General features: G+C 37.9%; 1 pseudogene; it reads left to right on the top strand.

The window, feature by feature from the left end:
• The first annotated feature begins 324 nt into the window (after positions 1 to 324).
• Positions 325 to 23228, top strand: LOC112441518 (ankyrin repeat domain-containing protein 26-like; annotated as a pseudogene).

The raw sequence follows: 23228 nt of genomic DNA, 5'->3' as shown, positions 1-23228 counted from the left end.
GACCACATTTTGGATGTGATTCTTCTACTTGTGAGAAAATGAGCACTCTGCCCTGTGAGTGTCCTATTTCAGTACAATGAACTTTTCAAAATAGTGATAGATATGGCATAATATATATTTAGTGATAGTTATTAAGTGCTTTTAATCATATTTTCCCCATCTTACTATTTTAAACATAATGGAGAGATAATGAAAGTTGTTGCAGCAGCAAATAATCTCATAGTTTTCTAAGAACTTTCTAAATTTTAGCTTATTTACCATTAGTGTATGTACCATGAATGAAGTAGGAAGCTTATTTTGTATTGATATGTTTGTACTAGAGACATGTGGTTTGATGTAAGAAGACTAGTAGAGTCCAAAGACCTGGCGAAAAGGCTGCAGCTTACTCATATTTTTAACATTTTCCTTTCCAGAATCATTACAGCTAATGAGTTAATTAATGTTTGTAGAAGTGTCTAGTACAGTTGTCAATTGGTGTAATTCTTGTAACTGTCTATTAAAATGTTAGAAGGTAACATATTCTCAAGCAAAAACTTTTTGTACAAAATTTAGTCTATTTATACAGAGTTAAGAGTCTTACTGTGAAGTAGATATATAGGAGGTATCAAATGCAGTGTTATAAACCTAGAAAGTGGTGTTGTTTATTGAATTATAGTTAACAATATTCTGTTAGTTTCAGGTATACAGCACAGTGATTCAGATATATATGTATATGTGTGTGTATTTTATATAAATGGGGCTTCCCTGCTGGCTCAGACTGTTATGAATCTGCCTGCAATGCAGAAGACCTGGGTTCAGTCCTTGGATTGGGAAGATCCCCTGGAGAAGGTGGAGAAGGCAATGACACCCCACTCCAGTACTCTTGCCTGGAAAATCCCATGGGCAGAGGAGCCTGGTAGGCTGCAGTCCATGGGGTCGCTGAGAGTCAGACACCGAGCGACTTCACTTTCACTGTTCACTTTCATGCATTGGAAAAGGAAATGGCAACCCACTCCGGTGTTCAGAATCCCAGGGACAGTGGAGCCTGTTGGGCTCCAGTCTATGGGGTCGCACAGAGTTGGACACGACTGAAGCGACTTAGCAGCAGTAGCAGCAGCAGCCTGGAGAAGGAAATGGCTGCCCATTCCAGTTTTCTTGCCTGGGAAATTCCATGGACAGAGGAGCTTGGCAGGCTATAGTCTATGGGGTCCCAAAGAGTTGGACATGACTGAGTGACTAATACACATACACACTCACTCACACACACGCTCACATGTACACACATATTCCGTTTCAGATTCTTCTTGCAGAATATTAGGTGTAGTTCCTTATGTTGTATAGTAGATCTCTGTTGGTTATTTTATATCTATTCATGTGTATATGTTAATCCCAACATCCTTGCTGCAAATAGCATTATTTCATTCTTTTTTATGGATTACTAGTTTTCCATTATATAAATATTCCACATCAGATGCAATTTTTAAGTGTAGTCACATCTATGAATCTTTTATTTTAAGCCTTTGGGTTTGTTATAGTTCAGAGAGAAGCCTTTTCAGTTCTGAGCTTCTTGAAAAGTCTCTTGGTATTTCTTTTTGATTTTCATGGATTCATTGTCTTACATTAAATTTTTGAACCTTTGGGAATTCCTGCTTGTATAAAGTCTGAGGATTGAATTGAACCTTATTTTTTCCTGTTGGAGACACACTTGGGGCAGTCTTTTCATTGTATAAACATACAAGTTAGTCTTTCATTTCAGAAGAAATCATGGAATGTCACTTTACTGAGTACTAGCTAAACATCTCCTTTTTTTTCACTTAGGTTTATGATAGTTGTGAAGAAACAAAAGACCTGTTGCACAAAAAGCACATGCTGCAGGAGGAAATTGCCATGCTAAGACTGGAGATAGATGCACTGAAAAATCAGCACCGGGAAAAGGAAGAGAACTATTTTGAGGACATTGAAATTCTCAAAGTAAAGAATGATGATCTTCAAAAGGCAATAAAACTGAATGAGGAAACGTTAACAAAGACTATATCCCACTACACAGGCCAGCTTAATGCTCTGACAGCTGAGAATACAATGATAAACTCTAAGCTGGAGAACAAAAAAGAAAGTAAATAAAGACCGGAACAGAAGTGAAATCCTACTGTTCTAGACTGGCTGCTGCCTTACATGATCATGATTAAGGTCAGACATCAAAAAGAGATCTGGAACTTGCCTTCCAGAGAGCAAGAGATGAATGGTTATGCTTGCAGGACAAAATGAAGTATGATGTGGCTAATCTAAAAGATAACAGCGAGATGCTTTCCCAGCAACTATCTACAGTGGAAAGTATCTTCAATAAGCTGAAAATCAAGCTGCATCACACGAGAGATGATCTTAGAGAAAAGACTTTGATGTTAGAACGTGTCCAGAGAGATCTAAGTCAATCAGAGTGTCAAAAGCAGGAAATTGAACACATTATCAGAATGAACAAGGCAAAGTGAATACATGCCTTGGAAAGCAGGAATCCTTAGAGGAGAGATTATCTCAACTCCAGAGTGAAAACATGTTGCTCCGACAGCAACTGGGTAATGCACAAAACAGAGCCAACAGTAAAGTGAAGACGGTCATTAGCATCCAAGACCAGTTTCAGCAGATCGTGAGAAAACTTCAGGCCAAATATGAGAAACAAGGTCTGTTGCTGGAGAAAAGAAACAATGAGTTAATCAAGGAATATAATCATTTAAAAGAGAGAATGTATTGGTATGAAAATGAGAAAGCAGAAGGAAAAGTGAGCATCCAGAAGGAGAAATAATTCTCAGACTTCCTGAAAGAAAGTTAAAAGTGATTCTTGATTCTGGCTAAATGTTGAATGTGCTGTTGCTGCTAAGTCACTTCAGTTGTGTCCGACTCTGTGCGACCCCATAGATGGCAGCCCACCAGGCTCCCCCGTCCCTGGGATTCTCCAGGCAAGATCACTGGAGTGGGTTGCCATTTCCTTCTCCAATGCATGAAAGTGGAAAGTGAAAGTAGGAAGTCATTTGGTCATGTCCGACTCTCAGCGACCCCGTGCACTGCAGCCCACCAGGCTCCTCCGTCCATGGGATTTTCCAGGCAAGAGTACTGGAGTAGGGTGCCATTGCCTTCTCCAAATTTGAATCTAGTTGAATATAAAAAATACACAGGCTGTGAATCTATGGTCTCTAAACCAGCCTAAAAGCATACCTTATATCCAGCAAATAAAAATTAGACCGAAGAAATCCTTTACTTTGAGTAGGGACATTGTGTCATTTATGAAATGTTAAGAGATTTAGTTCTATATTGTTAACATAGACAGGTGCTATTAATTTACTCTTTATTAAGGTAATAATTTTAATCTTTATGTTACCACATTTCAGTATCATGACGAAGCAGATAAATGAAATGCTCAAACCTGAAATGAATATTTCGAAATGAAGCTTCAGTTACCTGGATTATCTTGATCATCAATTCCAGGTTTCCCAGAGGCTGTATTTTATATATCGTACTTTGGCTTCAGTAGCTTGTCATAGCTTTTTGTTATATTTGTTGGTACAATTTTATTTTTATTCATGTCAATTTGAGTTAATATGGGAAACATTTTAGCCTTGAATCATTTGTTCTTAAAGCCTCTCAACTCTTCAAATGCAGTTACTTATCATTAAGTCATAATTTGGGACTCAGGTGGTGAGCTTTAGCAAAACTATTATTGATTTAAACTTCCCACTGCTATTTATGATTTACTTAACATTTTTACAAACAATTTGCTCATAATTCTCATTTTAAGTATCAATTACTATCATTTGAATACAAGCTTGTCCTCTAAAAATGAAGGATGGCAGGATTTGTGAGCAGCAAGAATGGAGTGAGTCAGGGAGAAGGTTGTAGGAGCTGTGGTCTGGAGTCAGGTAGAGGCCAGGTTATCGAGGCTCCTTGAAGGCCATGGGAGCAACCTCATTTTTTAAATTGCATTTTTCTTTTATATTAGAATATGGTTGATTTACAATTTTGTTGTTAGTTTCATATGTACAGCAAGTTGATTCAGTTATTTGTACACTATATCCATTATTTTTCAGTTCCTTTTCCCAGGTAGGTGACTACAGAATATTGAGTAGAGCAGTTAGCCAAGGGCAAAGGTGGGGAGGAGGGATGAATTAGGAGTTTGGGATTAATGTAGACACACTACTGGATATAAAACAGATAAGCCACAAGGGAATGACATCATTTTTCTGCTGAGGTAGGGATCTATTGGAAAGATCTGAGCACTGGTTGGAATATGTGAAAATCTCTGAGTTAATCAAAGCTTCTAATAAAAAAGGAAAGGAAAATGTTTCCATACTGTTTCCACAGTGTGGAATTTTCCATCACTTTCCCCACCTACACACTCATTTCTTTCTAGACGTGAGGTGGTGAAGCTCTGCAGATTTATTGGGAGGGGCAGGGTGTGGATAGTGGGACCACATCCTTTGTCTGAGTAACTTAATATCAGGAAGGCTGGAGGATGGCCACTTCTGTGTCTATAGCCAGAGTCAGTGAGGAGGAAAACAAAGGTGATTGCTGTCTGTGGTGATAGTTTTCAAAGTGCATATGTTGGAGTTTCTATTATTAACATAGCATAATAGTAAAGTGATTTGATAAACTCACTGACAAAGCATCTTATTAGGCAGTTGTGAGACAACTTCAACAAGAACTGGATGACTCTGTAAAAAAGCAGTCTATGTCAGAGACTTCACTGAAAGTCATGTCATGTTATTGTGCTAAGTTAGAAGCTGAGGTACAGGATTTGAAGAACAATTGTAAACTACTACAACTATGTCAACTCATAAGTCAGGTATGTATGAAATTGAACATGCTAACAGTTAATATGTAGGATAGAGTGTTTTAGAACACTCATTTTCATTGTCAGTTTTCTTCTGTATTTTTGTTACAAGTAACTTATTACAATTTTCTTATCTTTATAATGCACTCATTCCTTAAACTCTGACTTTCATCCTACCATTTGCATTATATTACTTTTTCCTTATATTATTTACCCTTAGGAAACTTGAGAATTGTGTCTCATTATTCACACAAGTTGAGAGCCTTTTTTTTTTTTTCCTTTGAAACAATACTTTTTAAAGTGATAGCTGTATTACCATGATATGGCAATCCAGATTAAAATCAGAGGATAATATTAGTTTAATGGAACATTCAGAAAATTATCATTTCTCATCTTTCCTTTTGTAAATTGCTGTAGAGTTCTGTATACATTTATTTCATGGATTTCAGAATAACGTGTGCAGAAAGGGTCTTATACAAACCAGTTGAAGTTTAGGCATTGCCTTCTTTCCTTTTCATTTTAAGTATATTGTAAAAGCATGGATGTACTCAGATGGTGTAGAATACGTACATCCAAACTAGAGAATTAAAAAGATTATCTGGATCCTGCCATTGGATTTTTTTTAAAGCTATTGAGATATAATTGACATATCATAGAATTCACCTACTCAACATGTGTATTTCAGTATCTCTTAGTCTAGAGATGTGTAACCGGTGACTACAGTCAATTTTAGAGCATTCCCATCACCCCCTAAAAGAAACCCTGCATCCCTTAGCCACCACCCATGGCCTCCCATCTCCCTCAGCCCCAGGTAACCCCCAGTATAATATCTGTCTCTGTAGACATGCATGTCCTCAGTATTTTATATAAATGGAATCATGCTGTATTCTCCTTTGGGATTAACTTTGCTCATTTGATGTCATGTTTTCACAGTTCATCCATGTGATAACACGTATCAGTTCTTCCATTTCTGTGTGTTGTCAACAGTAAGCTAAGCCATGTATCCATCATCACTTGATGGAGCTTTGGGTTGTTTCCGCTTTGGGTTTATTAATAATGCTATTGTGAACATTGATTTCCATGATTCTGTGTGCACATGTTTTTATTTCCCTGTGGTTGGATCTTATCCTCAAAGTTAGCTGGCTGATTTCACCTTTTCTTGGCCCTTGCTCAGACTGTCCTTTCTGTCTTTACAGTTTCTTTTCCTCTTGGGTAGTCCTTCATTATTTCAGACCTGGCACCCGGTCTCTCCTCCTTCAAGGAGCTTTCGTGACTATTCAGCTCTTTGAGCCTTTTCACATGAGCGCTTGTTTCCTAGTCTCTGAGGAACAGTTTAGCCCCTAATTTTACACTGTGGACATGTCTTCCAAGACGGGGAATCTTGGCTAAGTATACATTGGTGTAACAGGGAATATTTATTGATATGCACAGCACTTGCCTTGCATAAATGGACAGTAAGAAAGGATTACAAGAATGAGGCATTTTTTGTTGTTGCTTTACAGAAAAACATGTGGATCATCTCTGCTAACTGTTAGGAAATGAGATTTCTTTAATTTGAAAGTAATTCTCTTTGGAAAGCAATTCAAATTAACAAAAAGTCTTTGTACTTCAGAAAAGGGCTTATGGGATTAGAATCCATATTTTCAAGATTTATTAATTAGAGTCTTATTCTCACAGTCTTCTTTTGAGAGGAACTTATTAACTAAGCCCTAGATAACTCAACACAGTATCCTTCAAACTTCTTTAAAATCCTGGGACATTAAGATGGGGGTAGGAATAAGAGACATTCCACTAAGAGGTGACTTGTAGTCATTTTATGAAGAAAGATAGAAAAACGTTATTGTAGAACAATAAAATAGTGTAAAATAAAGTGCAATTGTTGTGTGACAAAGATGACAGTGAAGAATATATTTTGTGACACTTGGTGGTTTGAACTTCTTTCTTTATTCTCTTGAGTAATCTCTGGTCCTACATTCTACAATACAGATACCATCATATTTATTTGATCCTGGGTTTGATTTAGGCTGTGCTCAGTCCACTTTCTTCACTAGCAAACAGTAACCTTTTATTCTTGAAGACTGCTGATTTTCCAGCAGAGCTGGAAACTGCATCTTCAAAATATCTGCACCTGGTTGCAAAAAATCAAGTTTTTCAACAGGAGTTATTATCTATGAAACGAATACAAAAAAAAAAAAATGTAAAAAACTAGAGAAGAAGAAAAAGAAGTTGGAGCAAGAAGTAGTGAACCTCAGAAGTCATATAGAAATGAATATGATAGAACACAGTCAAGTAGAGCAATATCAACAGGAGATTGAATAAAGAGCGAGACAGGATATTGTAGAGAAATAAAAAGAAGTCAACCTATTTTTGCAGGTTAATTTGTTCATCTGTCATATGCTTGAATTCACTTTCACTGTACAGTACATTTTGGATCTATACAGCTTAGGTGTTTCCTCTACCTCCCTTAGAGCAGTTAGTTTTGTAGATTTCTGGAAGGAAGGGAGGCACTTGTTTTCCCTTTGAATATTTCAGTTTCCATCACAGTTATCACTAAATTGATCTTTCAGAATTATTCTCACTAGAGAATCCTTTTACTTATAAGACCAATTGGTAAAAAACAAGATCATTAGGAAGAAAAGAAAATATTATAGTTTAAAACTGGTACCATTCTCTTGAATTATTCTTAAGTCATCTTGTTCAATTTTTAAAATTTTAAGTTGATCCTCTTATTCTTTGAATTATCAGATTATATATGTACTACTACAACAGTGATTCCCCTTTAATTTTATAATTCAGATTTAATTCACTTCACATTAATGATAACTGTTTTAAACTTCTGCTTTTTTTTTTTTTCACCTTTGAAGTCGCTCTCTGAATCACTGACTCAAAACTAAAGGGAACAAGTATAATTTTCCAGGTTAATGATTATTTTAAAAATGTTATCTTTTTCAGTTTGCCTTAGACACAAGCTGAATTTCAACAGATTGAACTCAGAATTAAAGACTTGGAATCTGAACTCTCCAAAATGAAAAGTTTGCAGGAAGATTCTAATAAAGCAGAGTTGGAAAAATATAAGCAACTCAACCAAGTAGAATGTGAAGTTAGAAAGTCATTGGAAGATAAACTAGACAAGTAAGTCAAAACACAAAAACACAGAAACTAAATTTAGTTCATTAATTTGTCTCTAAAGCCTAATTTTTATAGAGTGGGGTACATGACATTCATAGGAAGTGAAAGCTAACTAATGGTCACTGCTAAGGGGGCACCTTAAAACAAAATATTAGTACTGTATCAAGTTTTTCCACACTATGTAAAGGCATACTTATGAAATAGGGGGAAATTAACACATGGGTTAAAGGCAGGATAAATTCCAAAGTGGCTAAAAGTAATATAGTGACCTGACTGAGGGGTCTGGAGAATGGAAAGGGCAGATCCCACCTGCAGTGCCAAGTCCAGGTTTCCCCACTATCTGAAAGCAGAGCACTACTAGGAAGCCTTTCATAAGCCAAAGCAGCATAAAACAAAGAAGCAGGTACCTAAGGACACATTCTGCTAGTTGATACATAAAATGAATATGCACAAGTGAAGCACAGGTGCTCCCAGACAGGGTTTTGGGCTGTGGCGACTTGATGCTGAGATGTGGGGTGTGGCTTCTGGGGAAGGAACTCAGTGGGGCCAGTCTCCCTGCTTGGGGAACACGATGCCTCTCACTGTAAAACTGTACACTGAACACTGTTTAGAGTTTTGGCTTTTTAAATGAGACCAGAAATTGTCTTCAGATTTTTTTTTTCCCTCTATCATCAAAAACAGGTACTGACATAGGCCCTTCGTAGAAGTGTAGTAACATACAGTGAACTTTGGAAAAGCAGGGGATACTTGCAATTGATCCTGGGGCTGTTTTAGCTCTTTTCAGCCTCACCCTTTGACTTTCTCATCCTCCCTTGAGATTGTGGCTCTAAGTGATACCTCAGAGCCAAAAGCTTAATTTCTCCGAGGTCATGAGTGAAACGTGTATACAAGGGTGGTGAAAGCAAATGCTTGAAAGTGGCTTTGTGGGATGGGGTGTTTCTTCATCCCTGAACTGTTTCCTGGAGGCAGGTGTGCCCCAGAGGGCAACAGGTGTCACTGGGAGGCCACCTCCCTTTCTCTTTGATGTCCTTTCTCTCCTCTCCCAACTGTGACTTGTTACTTGAGTAACCCTAGACACATGTGTACTCTTTAGAACAAGGTTACAACTATCACTTTTTACAGTAGGTCTGCTCTGTGTTTTCAGTGTTCAGTTTATTGGGAATTCCATTAACTATATGGCAACTTTAAAAATGCAGATAATTTAAGGAAACATGAGTAAAGTTGGTGTTTTCCATCTTCTTCAGGACTCATGAGAGGCTGGCAGTGATCAGCACCAAACTTGAGGTGAAGAAAGAGAAGAAAAGATCTTTACTCAGCTCTCTTAGCATGAGGCCTGTCCTGGAGCCCCCTTGTGTTGGAAATTTCAATAATCCTTTAGTGCTCAATGGAAATCTTACTCCAAGAGCAAAAGTAGGGTTTTCTACCTCAATTCCATGCCCTTCGAATAACAGCATGAAGACTTACTTGACTGAGGTTAGTTCTATTATCTTTTGTTCATTGGGTTTCAGATTTCTAATATGAATAATCCTTGTTTTTAATTCGGTGAACTTCTGAGTTGTTTATTTGACTTATGCACACTAAGTAAAATCTGTCATTAACTGTGCTAATTAAGGAGATATTTAATGATTTTTTTTTTGTCCTAGATCTCTTGTTTTTAAGAGATACTTTTTAAATTTCTTGAAAAGCTGCATTGAAATTCTACTTTAGAAATGAAATCTTATTGCCTAGTAATTGAAAGTATTCTTTAAGATGTTTGACTTACTTTCTAATTGATTTCACTTTAGCAGTGGCTCATAATCATTTCCAAGCTTTGTTGCACCCACGGCAGTTTATCTACCCCTAAGCATAAATGACAATGGCAACCCACTCCAATACTCTTGCCATGAAAATCCCATGGACTGAAGAGTCTGGTATGCTGCAGTCCATGGGGTCGCAAAGAGTCAGACATGACTCAGCGACTTCCCTTTCACTTTTCACTTTCATGCATTGGAGAAGGAAATGGCAACCCACTCCAGTGTTCTTGCCTGGAGAATCCCAGGGACAGTGGAGCCTGGTGGGCTCCAGTCTATGGGGTCACACAGAGTTGGACACGACTGAAGCAACTTAGCAGCAGCAAGCATAAGTGAATCACTGGCATCTATACACTAACCACATATGGATGTGTTTTTATTTGAAAGAGTCCTAGATAAATCCTTTTTATGAATTAAACAAACTTGTAATACTAAATCAGAAGATTAATTTCTGGTTTTAGGTTAACATTTTTTGTTATTTTCTTGTACAAGAGTATGTCTTTAATTGCTATTTTACTTATAGAATTTTGATTTAAATTTCTAAAAACTATCTTGCTGAGCAGTTGTAGAATATTTCTAAATTTGTACTCAATGAAAACATTTAAAAATTATAAATGAAGCTCACTTTATCTCTATCTTGACATCATCTGGATGAACGATATCTAAGATAGCAATGATGGGGAGTCTTGAAATTGCAACCAGTTTTCATTGTGTAAGCATTGTGGTTAAAATATCCATTTCAGTCTGTGCACACGGGTTTATCATTTTGATAGTGTTTCTGTGGTGTTGGTGATGCAGAGACAAGTAGCCCTTGTTAAATGCAGTCTCAACCTGTTTTCTAACTTGACATCTTGCCATCATAGAAGAGCGACCTAAAGTTTCTTCAACAGCACTGCAGTTATGTTGGGTTTTATTACTTGAGAGCTGTGAAACTGGAGGACGTGCTTTAGCTATGCCGTCACAGCGGGCCTCTGAACACTTCATCCCAAGTCAGACACTTCCCCATGCAGGACTAAGGAGAGGAAGCAAATGCTTGACCCTTGTCCCAGGGGCAGGCTGCCTACTGCACACCCATGTGCATGGCGCTGTGGGCACCTACATCTTTTCAAAGAAGAGATTTGGAACCAAGCAAGCACCTCTTAGTTCTTTGTCCCAAACTCACCCGTTAGATAAATCTCCTCTCTCCTCATAAAGAGGGTAGGAGTATAAGTCCTCCCCTTGAAACTTCAGGCTGAGGAAATGAAGTTCAACTGTAATTTATGACCAGATTTAGACTATAATGGAGATTATACTCATGCTTTTTGTATGTACCAACTAATGATGAGACCTTTGGATAGAAGTATGCTAGACAGTAAAGAGAGATCTGTTGCGTGTTTTAAATTTTATCCTAAATAACCCAAAATGTGGATAATTCATTTGTTGACTCATTTAAAAAAAAAACAGGTTTTATCTGGAGGAAGCAAACATCCTTTTAAGGATGAATCTCTTCAGTTTTGGCCTGCTTGATTACAATAAAGATTTTCTCTTTCAAGTTCCCTTTCCTGTGTTTAAAAAAATGTCATGCTTTATAAATTAATTATATCCACTTCTCCAAAAGGAGTTTGATATTCATTTATTCTAATTCATGCCTTTAAAGCATATGATTTAGTTAGAAAGTTACTACATCATGCCATGCCACAAGCAGTATTGAACTATAAACAAGGTTTTACATATTCATTTTCTCTCTGTTATAGTTAAAAATCTATGTGTTTTTCTTAATCTGAGTAAGTAGCTGGCATAGGACTCAGTAAGAAGACCATTGGCTTTGATACTTCTTTTGTAGAATTCGGAAATTTGACTAAATCAATGAGTCTCATATCTTACAAAAAGTTGTTTGTTTGTTTTTTTTCCCCCAAACAAAACAACTTTTCTTTCAAAAAAAATTTTTTTTGAGTTTATTTTTGTGTATGGTATTAGAAAGTGCTCTAGTTTCATTCTTTTACAAGTGGTTGACCAGTTTTCCCAGCACTACTTGTTAAAGAGATTGTATTTAATCCGTTTTATATTCTTGCCTCCTTTGTCAAAGATAAGGTATCCATAGGTGCGTGGATTGATCTCTGGGCTTTCTATTTTGTTCAATTGATCTATATTTCTGTCTTTGTGCCAGTACCATACTGTCTTGCGGAGAAGGAAATGGCACCCCACTCCAGTACTCTTGCCTGGAAAATCCCATGGACGGAGGGCCTGGTGGGTTGTAGTCCATGGGGTCGCTAAGAGTTGGACACAACTGAGCGACTTCACTTTCACTTTTCACTTTCATGCATTGGAGAAGGAAATGGCAACCCAGTCCAGTGTTCTTGCCTGGATAATCCCAGGGACAGGGGAGTCTGGTGGGCTTCTGTCCATGGGGTCGCACAGACTCAAACATGACTGAAGCGACTTAGCAGCAGCAGCAGCAGCAGCATACTGTCTTGATGACTGTGGCTTTGTAGTAGAGCCTGAAGTCAGGCAGGTTGATTTTTCCAGTTCCATTCTTCTTTCTCAAGATTGTTTTGGCAATTTGAGGTTTTTTGTATTGCCATACAAATTGTGAAATTATTTGTTCTAGCTCTGTGAAGAGTACCGTTGGTAACTTGATAGGATTGCATTGAATCTATAAATTGCTTTGGGTAGTATACTCATTTTCACTATAATGATTCTAACACCATACACAAAAATAAACTCAAAATGGATTAAAGATCTAAATGTAAGACCAGAAACTATAAAACTCCTAGAGGAGAACATAGGGAAAACACTCTCCGACATACATCACGGCAGGGTCCTCTATGACCCATCTCCCAGTATACTGGAAATAAAAGAAAAAATAAACAAATGGGACCTAATTAAACTCAAAAGCTTCTGCACAACAAAGGAAACTATAAGCAAGGTGAAAAGACAGCCTTCAGAATGGAAGAAAATAATAGCAAATGAAGCAACTGATAAACAACTAATCTCAAAAATATACAAGCAACTCCTACAGCTCAATTCCAGAAAAATAAATGACCCAATCAAAAAATGGGCCAAAGAACTAAACAGACACTTCTCCAAAGAAGACATACAGATGGCTAACAAACACATGAAAAGATGCTCAACATTACTGATTATTAGAGGAATGAAAATCAAACCCACTATGAGGTACCATTTCTCACCAGTCAGAATGGCTGCAATCCAAAAGTCTACAATCAATAAATGCTGGAGAAGGTGTGGAGAAAATGGAACCCTCTTACACTGTTGGTGAGAATGCAAACTAGTACAGCCACTATGGAGAACAGTGTGGAGATTCCTTAAAAACCTGGAAATAGAATTGCCTTATGACCCAGCAATCCCACTGCTGGGCATACACACTGAGGAAACCAGAAGGGAAAGAGACACGTACCCCAATGTTCATCACAGCACTGTTTATAATAGCCAGGACATGGAAGCAACCTAGATGTCCATCAGCAGATGAATGGATAAGAAAGCTGTGGTACATATGCACAATGGAGTATTACTCAGCCATTAAAAAGAATACATTTGAATCAGTTCTAATGAGGTGGATGAAACAGGAGCCTATTATACAGAGTGAAGTAAGCCAGAAAGAAAACCACCAGTACAGTATACTAACACATATATATGGAATTTAGAAAAATGGTAACAATAACCCTGTATATGAGACAGCAAAAGAGACACTGATGTATATAACAGTCTTTTGGACTCTGTGGGAGAGGGAGAGGGTGGGATGATTTGGGAGAATGCATTGAAACATGTATAATATCATATATGAAATGAGTCAGCAGTCCAGGTTCGATGCACGATACTGGATGCTTGGAGCTGTTGTACTGGGACGACCCAAAGGGATGGTACGGGGAGGGAGGAGGGAGGACGGAGGATGAGGAACACATGTATACCTGTGGCGGATTCATGTTGATATATGGCAAAACCAATACAATATTGTAAAGTTAAAAAAAATAAACAAACAACAAAAAAATTTTTCCGTGGAACCATATTATATAAAATAGAGACAAGTATAGAGCCCTTTAGCTAAAGGAATGACCAGAGACCCTGCCGCTGTGATTTCTCTGTTCTTCAACTCAGCAGTGACCCCTGTGTGACCTTCTACTTTTATGGGACATAGTTTGGAAACTAACAGTTATGAGAGAATCCTTCTCACTAAACATCTTTAGAAATAAAACTTGCTGGTACTTTGTTTTCTTGTGTATAATTTTCTTACCTTTCTGTGTTTTCATTAAATGGAAAATTTTAAAGAAAATCACAGATGTGTTCCCCTTATTAGCAGTTTGATTTCAAACTACTTCCTCCATTTGAACTCGATCCTCACCTAGAAATCAAAATAAAGGCCTTGGAAGTATATATTTAGGGCAGGAGATTTTAGGGGAGAAGATAGTAATCTTGTGGGTCATTTCTAGGACTATGCATGATTCCCTAGTTCTCTGAAATTGTGTGTTCTCGATAGGCTGGTATTTTTTGTACATTTTATCAGATTAAATAGCATTCCATATATATGTTCTCTGTTATCTAAAAGCAGAATAAGTGGGAATTCATTTTCTTTTATTTATGTGATTATTTTTCTACTTAAGTAATCTTCAAGTTATGTCTAGTCTCTAAAAGTATTTTTAAATGTCATATTTAGTCAGTTCTGTGGCATTCCTATGACAATATCTCTTGCTTAAATTAAACATAAATAATATTTGACATATTTCAGATGCAGCAGGAATTGGCCAGGAGTATAATGAGAACTAACAAAAGTTATGTTGCCAAAACTTATGAATTAAATTTAGACATTGATTTCTGAAATACACTTAAAACAGTAAATGGCATCTTTTGCCATTGTTTGGATAACAGATGCTATGTTAAATGATTTTTCTAATACATTGCTAATGAAAAATGTGAACACATGAGCAGTCATAGTAAAAAATCTCCTTCTTTCTCATTTATTCATTATGTTCCATAGCCTTAACAAAAATCTTAAAAGGTCTATGTAGTTCTTGTTTTTTTTTTTAATTTTTGTTTTTAAAATATTTATTTATTTTAATTGGAGGCTAATTACTTTACAGTATTGTGGTGGCTTTTGCCATACATCGACATGAATCAGCCATGCGTGTTCATGTGTCTGCCCGTCCTGTATCTCACCCCTCACCCCCACCTCCAAAGGGCTCTTGAGGGTTTTCTCTAGCACCACAATTTGAAAGCATCCTTCCACTTTGAGGAACCTCAGTCTTTGCCTTGACAGCTGTTAACTGATGATGCCCCTGGACATTATGGAGGGTAATCAGTTGTATTCAAAGTTACTGATTTATATACTAATCACATCTAAAATATACCTTCACAGAAACATCTAAACTGGTGTTTGACCAAACAGCTGGGATCATATTCTAGCCAAGTCGACAGATTAATTAGCCATCACACTGGGCAGATAATTAAAAGGACAATATTGAAATCGCCTAGTATTTCTCCAGTTCTAGGCTAGGTTTTATGGAGAACCTATACCACAATCTATTTATTCCTTCCTGTCCTCCTGCAGGAGTTATTTATTGATTTTGTTACCCAACCAGACTTGGGTCCACTTGCCCAATACACAGTCAAACCAATCTCCTGACACCAGGTTGTGATGAAGGAAACTGGTGTTTCCTGCAAGGTGCCCAGTGTGGGGCCAGGTAAAGATAACAGAGGATTCCTTCTCAAAAGACCCAAAGTCTCTGATGGCTTCCAGGGAAGGGTTTTATTGTCAGTGGTGTTTTTTTGTTTGTTTGTTTGTTTTGTTTTAATATTAGTCATTTATTGTTAAGCAAGGGAAGCTTCAAAATACTACAAACATATTTCCAGTATGGAGAAATAGCTAGATATAGACATACATAAACACACACACAGGAGTAGATATAGAGATAGCAGTATAGAAATATATGTCCCCAAGTTTTGTATTAAACAGGAGGACATATATTTGTATTAAACAAGGAGGAAAGGCTAGTTAATGAGAGAATTAACACAATTTTAAACATTTCCCAATAGTTAGAATACTTGGGAAAAAATGAATACACCTTTTGGCAAACTAGAATAAAGAAAAATATGTGGCTTAGGTTTCCTAAAGATGAAAGCAATTTTTAAAAAATACTTATTTTATATTGGAGTATAGCCAACGAACAATGTGGTGATAGTTTCAGGAGCATAGTGAGTGACTTCGCCACACACATATATGTATCCATTCTCTCCCAAATTCAGGGAAGGGTTTTTGATGTCAGAGTTAGGGGTGAGAGTGTGAGGTGCCTGATAGCTGGTGTACATCCTTCTGGACTGGTTGGTGGTGAGATAACTGAGTGACTTTAGGAGTCAGTATCATCAACCATCAGGTTTCAACTGGTCTGGGGTGTACATAGGTTTAGTCAACATGCAGTTAACTTCTTCCAGCTGGTAGGCATTTCAGTATGTGCAGAATTCAAGAATGTGGTTCATAATGTTATCTACAGCACTTAAGGAGGAATTCAAGGTCCTTGACTTTGAAGTTTTACCTATCTGTTATTTTGTCTTGCTCAACTGTTTTTGTTTCAGCATTTTCTCACTTCTCTGATTACATTTGCTCTTTGGTCAAAGCCTCAGAGGCTAAAGCTTTTCTGTAAACAAGAGGCAGGTTCTGTGGACAGGTCCTACTCCGTTTCCATTGGTTTTTCTTTTTAGTGTGTCCTCCTTTATTTTTAATAGATTTAAGAGGTAGAGAGAGGGTTCAAAGGAGTTTTTAATTCATAACCCACCTAGGCTGGAACATCTAGAAAAATCTCTCTTCTTAAAATAATCTGTGTGTCATAGTCCTCCACCTCATATATTAAATACGCATCATGTGCTTCAAAAGCCACACACCCAAAACCAACCAATTCCAGAGTCCAATCTCTGTGCTGGATGTTAGAGATGGAAAAAAAAACAAACAAAATGTGGCTTCTTCTCTCACATTGGTTGTTATTGGTTGCCACTGGGCCCCTCAACGCTCATGAGTCTTTGGACTGAAAAAAGGTACTTTATGAAACTGCAAAGAAAATGGAAGGAAGTCATAGGAAAGACCCCTTAGCTTCTGAGATATTTATTGAGAGTTGGAGAGATCTCTTCTGAAGGGCTATAAAGCCTTGTCCCAGCAGGAAATAATTGTTAAAAATTTTTTATTGGAGTGTATATGACTTACAGTGTTGTGCTAATTTCAGGTGTACAGCAAAGTGAATCAGTTTTTTATATATATATATAATCAGTATATATATGACCACCTTCTTTTCAGATTATTTTCCCATATGGGTTATTGAGTAAATTCCCTGTAATATATTGGTGGTCATTATTAGTTATCTATTTCTATTTTATGCATAGTAGTGTGTGTGTGTGTGTGTATATATGTGTGTGTATATATATATATATATATATATATATATATATATATTCCAATCTCCTAATTTATCCCTCCCCCCATGTTTCCCTTTTGGTAACTGTAAGTTTGATTTTCAGACCTGGGAGTTGGTTCCTATTTTGTAAATAAACTTATTTTTATTAGATTCCACTGTTAAGTGATACCATACGGTATTTGTTTTTCTCTCTCTGAGTTACTTCATGTAGTATGAAAATTTCTAGGTCCATCCATGTTGCTGCAAATGGCATTATTTCATTCTTTTTATCGCTGAGTATTACTCCATTTGTTCAAGCTGGTTTTAGAAAAGGTAGAGGAACCAGAGATCAAATTTCCAACATCTGCTGGATCATTGAAAGCAAGAGATTCCAGAAAAACATCTATTTCTGCTTCATTGACTATGCCAAAGCCTTTGACTGTGTGGATCACAATAAACTGTGGAAAATTCTGAAAGAGATGGGAATACCAGACCACCTGACCTGCCTCTTGAAAAATTTGTATGCAGGTCAGGAAGCAACATTTAGAACTGGACATGGAACAAGAGACTGGTTCCAAATAGGAAAAAGGAGTACATCAAGGCTGTATATTGTTACCCTGCTTATTTAACTTCTATGCAGAGTACATCATGAGAAACGCTGGGCTGGAAGAAGGACAAGCTGGAATCAAGATTGCCAGGAGAAATATCAATAATCTCAGATATGCAGATGACACTATCCTTATGGCAGAAAGTGAAGAGGAACTAAAAAGCCTCTTGATGAAAGTGAAAGAGGAGAGTGAAAAAGTTGGCTTAAAGCTCAACATTCAGAAAATGAAGATCATGGCAACTGGTCCCATCACTTCATGGGAAATAGATGGGGAAACAGTGGAAACAGTGTCAGACTTTATTTTTGGGGGCTCCAAAATCAATGCAAATGGTGACTTCAGCCATGAAATTAAAAGACTCTTACTCCTTGGTAGGAAAGTTATGACCAACCTAGATAGCATATTCAAAAGCAGAGACATTACTTTGCCAACAAAGGTCCATCTAGTCGAGGCTATGGTTTTTCCAGTGGTCACGTATGGATGTGAGGGTTGGACTGTGAAGAAAGCTGAGCACTGAAGAATTGATGCTTTTAAACTGTGGTGTTGGAGAAGACTCTTGAGACTCCTTTGGACTGCAAGGAGATCCAACCAGTCCATTGTAAAGGGGATGAGCCCTGGGTGTTCTTTGGAAGGAATGATGCTAAAGCTGAAACTCCCATACTTTGGCCACCTCATGCGAAGAGTTGACTCATTGGAAAAGACTCTGATGCTGGGAGGGATGGGGGCAGGAGGAAAAGGGGACGACAGAGGATGAGATGGCTGGGTGGTATCACGGACTCGATGGACTTGAGTTTGAGTGAGCTCTGGGAGTTGGTGATGGACAGGGAGGCTTGGCATGCTGCGATTCATGGGGTCGCAAAGAGTCGGACATGACTGAGCGACTGAACTGAACTGAACTGAATACTGCATTGTGTGTATGCATGTGTGTACCACATCTTCTTTATCCATTAATCTGTTGATGGAGGTTGCTTCCATGTATTGGCTATTGTAAATATTGCTGCAATGAACATTGGGGTGCATGTATCTTTTTAAATTATGGTTTCCTCTGGATAATTGACCAGGAGTGGGATTGCTGATTCATATGGCAATTCTATATTTAGTTTTTCAAGAAACCTCCATTCTGTTCTCCACAGTGGGTGTACCTAGTTACATTCCCATGAACACTGTAGGAGGGCCCCCTTTTCTCCACACCCTATCCAGCATTTATTGTTTGCAGATTTTTTATGATGGCTATTCTGACTGGTGTGAAATGATACCCCATTGTAGTATTTCTGCACTTCTCTAATAATTAGAGATGTTGAGCATCCTTTCTTAGCATTGTTTCATGTGCTTTTTGGTCATCTGTAAGTGTTCTTTAGAGAAATGTCTATTTGGATCTTACACTCATTTTTTGAGTGGGTTGTTTGTTTTTTTTTTATATTGAGCTCTTTGAGCTGTTTGAAAGTTTTGGAGATTAATCTGTCAGTTGCCTCATTTGCAAATATTGTCCCCCATTCTGTGGGTTTTCTACTGTCTTGTTTATGATATCTTGTGCTGTACAAAGGCTTTTAAGTGTAATTAGGTCCCATTCGCTTACTTTTGATTTTAGTTTCATTACTCTAAGGGGTGGGTTAAAAAAGATACATTGCTGTGATTTGTGGCAGAGTGTTGTGCCTGTGTTCTCCTCTAAGAGTTTTATAATGTCTGTCCTTATGTTTAGGTCTTGAATCCATTTTGAGTTTATTTTTGTGGATGGTGTTAGGGAGTGTTCTGATTTCATTCTTATACATGTAGCTGTCCAGTTTTCTCAGCACTGCTTATTGAGGAGGCTGCCTTTTCTCCATTGTACAGTCTTGCCTCCTTTGTCCTAGATTAATTGACCACAGGTGCGTGGGTTTCTCTCTGGACTTCCTACCCTGTCCCATTGATCTATGCAATATATTTCATTTTTTTGTGCCAGTACCAATGTTTTGATTACTGTAGCTTGTAGTTTAGTCTGAAGTCAGGGAGCCTGATCCTGTCAGCTCCTGCTCTTCTTTCTCAAGATTGTTTTGGCTCTTCAGGGTGTTTTGTATTTCGATACACACTGTAAAATTTTTTGTTCTAGTTCTATGAGAAACACCATTTGTAATTTGATACAAATTACATCAAATCTGTAGATTTCTTTGGTTAGTAAAGTTATTTTAACAGCAGGAAATGGTTTATTCAGAGGGGTTCTAGGTATGTGGTGACCACCTTGAATTAAATCAGATTCAATCAAATTCATTAAATCAGATCTGATTTTCCAAGCCTTTGGCTCCTTGTGTCCTGAAGAAGGCACCAAATGACTGGCCAGGGCTCTGATGCTTTGGAAAACATGAAATGTAATTTTAAAAGGCCAGCATCTTAAAGTGTTCAGTGGTCTGTCTGCAACCCTTCCTTTTTCTTCATTTTAGTGTAATGTGGGTCAAAAGGAGAAGCAGGCAGGAAAATAGTTGTCTCTCCTGGAGTGTGGTGATATTGTGGAATATGAAAATGTGAGTCAACCACAGAGACAGCCCAGTCAAACAGCACCTAAACACAGAGCTTGTATGGGAACTTGTGTGTATGTGTGTGTGTGTGTGTGTGTGTGTGTGTGTGTGTGTGTGTGTGTGTGTACTTGTGCTTCTGAGAAAGATTAAACAGTAAAGAATGGAAGTGATGAAACATATTCCAAAAAAAAAAAAAGTAAAGAGAAAACATTGTAGAAAAACCTATAAAAGAATTTAAAAAGTGGGTCACGAAAGAGAGAGAAAGGAAAGCTCAAGGGGGCATGAGACCGGGGAATGTGGATAAAAGTACTGACAAGGGAGCTCCAGGAGGCAAGATCCTAGTCCTCTCTTTCTTGAAGTTCTAATAATAGTTGAATTTCAAATGACTGTCATACAAGTAGAGGACAAGAAAAAACACACCAAGTCATCTGGAACCAATTCAGTGGAAATTTTTATTTCAAGGACTCTTTATAATTTCTCTATGTTATATTTTACATATATCTTACATATTATATTTTACATATAATTTACATATATATATATGTATATATATAATATATATAATATAATATATTTTACATATATTTACATATATATATATAATATGAATGACAATGTCAGGTGGTAAGTTTTGAATTTTCAGTGATATCAAAAAGAGTGTGGCAGGAATTTAGGAGGAAGTTGCATGTAAGTGAGCAAGTGTGGTCGGGAGAGAAGACTAGGTCGGGAGAGCTGGGACATGGCCTGGGCCCTGATTGATGGCAATGAACAGGATATTTGAGATGAATGAACAGAATTCATTTCCTAGAATAGTTGTTAAGCAAGGATGTTATGAACATCCATAAACCTACAGTACAGATGGCAGAGTGGCAAAGGGATTAAAAGAATAATCTTGTTAACAACCTTCAGTTATAAAGGATGAGAAGCCAGAATTTCCTAGTTTAGCAACATCATCTCCTTGGGTTTTCAGTGTTCTCTCATCAATTGTACCATATTTTAAAAAAAAAATCAATAAGTTGGTAAATGTTAGGAAAGCTTGACATGACATATTTATTGTATGCTTTTCACAGATCCATATTTATGTCATCCAGCTGCTTTAAAGAGTTAAAATTATGATCATAAGACACATGAAGGGCATAGACAATGAGCATATTAAGAGGAAGATCAGGACGATTTGAAACCAAAGGAGGAATATAAAAGTTGCTGCTGCTGCTGCTATGTTATTTCAGTCGTGTCAGACTCTGTGTGACCCCATACTTCTTGTAGAATAAAGAAAGCTGTATTCTTTAAGACTTATGCTTAGACATATTATTATTTGCGGTCATATTTTGTCTATCTCATTACATGGAAGAAATTTTAATCTCAGTACTTTGTTTTCCTCACCGAGCTCTTCTTACCAGCCCTCCTACAAAGCATTAAAAAGAGAATATTTAAGCCAAATTTGTCCAGGAGGTTTCACTGAGCATGTAGAGTATCCTGCTCACAGACATGCTGTGTGGTGTTTATTCCCTGGCACTTTCCTGCAGGTTTCTCTGAACCTTAACATCTAGAACCCATGACCTGAAGTGCTGAGAGCTCTCCCCCTTCACCTGTAGGCAAACCGTTTGATTTCTGCTCCCCTTGTCTTCCCATAAAAGGGAGTTTGGGAGGATGATTTCCCAGGAAGTTTCTAATGGTTTTAACATCAAAAGCTAGTTGTGATGCCTTATCTCCTTTCTTCCAGCTGTTTTGAGTTCTGTTCTTGGTTTGCAGAGGCTTATAAAAATGCATTTGTTATTTTTCAGCTTCACAGGTGAGGGCAGACCAATCGAGTTCCATTTGAGGCTGGACTAGTCACCCATGTGGTTGGCCTCTGGTTCTCATTAGCTGTCTTGTTCTGTGTAGAGTGAAGACAGTGTGCGGAGTGAAAGTACAGTCAGAATGCTTCACGGTTCCTGTGTTCCTAGAACAGAGATGCTCCACTCTTCAACCTTGTTCCCATCAGGTATGATGGATTTGTTTGAGTTCTGAGCTGCTGTCAGAGTGGAGAGTCTGATTGGATCTCCATACTAACCAAAATGTTCAGCACTGGTGCACCTCACATTGACTGATTTCTAACTTGAAGTCCTGGGGTCTTCCTGGAGGAAAGGATAGCAGGGACTTGTTCTTGTGTATTGTCAGTGGTGGTGTCTTAGATCAAATGCCTGCGAAGTTCCAAAATGTGACCCAAGTCAGGTGGCCCAGCCCTCTTTCCCATGTAGTGAACAGCGTCAGGGACGTCTCTCCCCAGCGGGTACTTGAACTGTGTATTCTCATCTTCATCATGGTAATGTAGTGAACTCTTCATGCTTGGCAATGAAAAGATGGACAGTTCAAACGAGATGATTATAATCCACGTGGCTCTGGATGTAATAAAGACAGTCATATGATGAGACACAGTCTATTTCTCACACACACATTCCTCTCATATATGTTTGCTTTTAATTGTATTCTGCATCTAATTATACTCCTCTCCTGACTTGGCCCACACCATCATGGACTATGGGGTGCAAAAAGACAGCTACAGAGGCACCAAAATGACCCTCCACTGGTGGTTATTTGAAATCTGATCATAAGGCTTCAAGTTCATGGCTGCAGTGGGTGCTGCCCCTACATCAGTAGCACAGAAACCTTCCTGCTGTACTAGAACGTCCATGTAAAAATGGGTAACATCAGTAGGAAGACTGGGGCAGAGGGTAACACTGCCCTGGCAGGTTAACAGCCCTTGGAAACCAACCAATCTCAAGTCCCTGGAAAGTAGAGAGGCCTATAGCTGTCACGAACAGGTCAGACCACATAGATCTCATAGGAGACTCAGTCTGGCCCTATGGGGATCAGAGCAGATGATTTAAAGTCTCTTTCTATATAACTGTGTGTTCTTTGGGAGAAAAGATTGGGGTGGGGGAGCAAATTGATTTCAAAAAAATCTACACTAAAGAAAGTTATACAGCTTTCTTTAGCCTTTAATATTCTGGTTTCATTGCAAGTCTCTAAGAGGGGGAAATAAAAGGGAGCCTTTCCCAAATGTT

Source organism: Bos taurus, chromosome 26 (genome assembly GCF_002263795.3).
Source record: "Bos taurus isolate L1 Dominette 01449 registration number 42190680 breed Hereford chromosome 26, ARS-UCD2.0, whole genome shotgun sequence".
Lineage (NCBI taxonomy): Eukaryota > Metazoa > Chordata > Mammalia > Artiodactyla > Bovidae > Bos > Bos taurus.
This window is presented reverse-complemented; position numbering and strand designations above follow the sequence as displayed.